Source organism: Nothoprocta perdicaria, unplaced genomic scaffold (assembly GCF_003342845.1).
Source record: "Nothoprocta perdicaria isolate Ctin4 unplaced genomic scaffold, notPer1 scaffold_61, whole genome shotgun sequence".
In the NCBI taxonomy this organism is placed as follows: domain Eukaryota; kingdom Metazoa; phylum Chordata; class Aves; order Tinamiformes; family Tinamidae; genus Nothoprocta; species Nothoprocta perdicaria.
In genome coordinates, this window is record NW_020455877.1 from 2,632,562 (window position 1) to 2,634,845 (window position 2,284).

Here is a 2,284-nt window from a genome sequence, read left to right on the forward strand (position 1 = left end):
AACATCAGCAATCCTCAAGCAGTTCAAGGGTGTTCCCTTCTCCCCTATTTTTTTCCCTGAGCGCCTTCCAGCTTCTTAATAGTCACTGAGCGTAGCGATGAGCTGGAAGTTGTGTAATTTACTGCTAACTTTGAACTCCAGCTTGTTGCTGCTGCTGCTGCTGCACCTTTGGAGTCCTGCCCAGCTACAGTCTTGAAGGAGGCGTTTAGGAGCAAGAAAAAGAAAGTGGGGAAAGAAGGCGGGGGGGAGGGGGGGGTGAACTAACCCCACACTTGCTCCTGTGATTTGAAGTTATGTACAGGACGTGCAAAACTTTCAGCCTCGTCACCATCAGGGCAGCCACCAGCCAGCAAATGGGAAAGAAGGGCTTTAGTTCTGGTGGGGAACTCTTGGAGGGGAGAAAAAAAAAAAAAAAAGGATTGAAAACTTTTCCTGGGAGGTTCCAGCCACTTCAGGTCAAATCGCTCAGCTAAACAGCAGCGCTAATGAAGGGCAAGTTGTCACACCAGTTCTTTGCACATAATAACCTGCCTTTCAAATCCAGGAGCTCTATGGCATTGCAAGATATTGGGACAATAATGGGAAGATAAAGAGACAAAGTCAGATGTCTGTGGTCCCTTTGCCCTCCCTGTTTTTTTTTTTTTTTTTTAACTAAACATGTGCTATTTGCAACAGAGTCCTTCGCAGACCCTGGTGTGACTGAAGGTACCTCTGAAAACCCCTCTACCGTGATCAGCAGAGAAGGAGTGAAGCAGAAACCAAAGCTCAGTTCATTTTGGGATGTTGCAGGAAGATTTTTTTAAATATATTTTTATTATTATTTTAAGATGACTTTGCCAGTAGGGAGGTGAATGCATCTTAAAGTTCCTGTTTGCTAAAACTCCCTGGAAATGAGAGATTTGTAATGAAGCTTCAGAAGGGATTTTTGTATTTCTTTCTTTGGTGCGGAGCAAAGGAAAGAGGACCCAACTGTGCGGTAAAGTCCAACATTGATGAAGTGAAGGTCCTGGACCCGAAGGAAGCTTCGAGCACAGCTCACTCTAGCCCTCTGCTCTGTGCACTTATTTTTAACAAGCTTGTATTAGACATAAATCACTTTTTTCCCCCCTCCTCTTTGCTTTCTTTTGTTTCCTGCCTTTTACAGGGTAAACTCTGTAGGCAATGCCCCAACGTGCAGCAGAACAGGGAATTGTTTTATCAAGCAAAAGAGATGACTAGATAGGGCTCTATAAGAGATGGGCTTATCCGAAGGAGACTTCTGCTATTTCTAAATTTCTCTGTTTCTTCCTCAATCAAGACAGTCACAACAACATAAAGAAAACAAAGTGAGGGCCTATTCCATGGGTTACCTATTACTGGCAGCTCTGGGAATACCCTACATATTTTCAGTTTGGTCCCACGCACTAAATTCGCTGAGTTGTAACTACAGAGAGAGAGACCAGAGCTTTGTTTGGGTAATCACTCAAATAACAGAAAGGTAGAAAAGCTAAAACAAAACAACTTCCCTGCTGCCAGGGGAGATTTTAAGAGGCAGTCTGGTTTTGGCATTATGAACATGATTCCAAATATATTAATTTTCTTCTATTTAGAGGACAGCAATAGTTTTTTCATTCCTTAGGACATGTTCAAATCATATTCAACACAAAATTCTGATCAGTATAAATTTTTCTAGAGATAAAAATAATATTCAAGTAACCATTTTTATTGGTGGAGGTAAAATTAAATAGCTTTATCTGCAGAATAATATTCAATTCTCCTTATTAAAAGAACAAATGGGAATCTGGCAACATCTGTAGCTGTTCTCAAGCTCCTGAATTCACTATTTAAATCTCAGAATTTTAATTTATTGAAATATTAAAATGCCATGGAAATTATTTCCCTTTTACTATCAAATGCAAGTAATTTTAAACTAAAGATATATAATGTGGGAACTGTGTACCTCTATACATATATATCAGAATGCTTCTATTTCTGTGTAGCTATGCAACAAGCTGTAGTAAAGATTCCAGCATTATTATTCAAACATTTTCTGCACTGCTGAGGGAGAAAAGGCAGCTTTCAGTCTATACACTTTCACAATTAGACTAACAAAATACAGGAAGAAAATAGGTGGGAGTATGATAAAGCCTTACAAAATAATAAAGGAGAGAATCCTGAGGAATCAGAATTCTTCTTCTTTAGTAGAAACAAGAAAAAGCAGTCAAATGGAACTGAGGAGGTGTCATTTTCCAGTGTATTCAAGTAATTTACAGGACTCAATCAAAAATATAGAGGGCAGAAATGC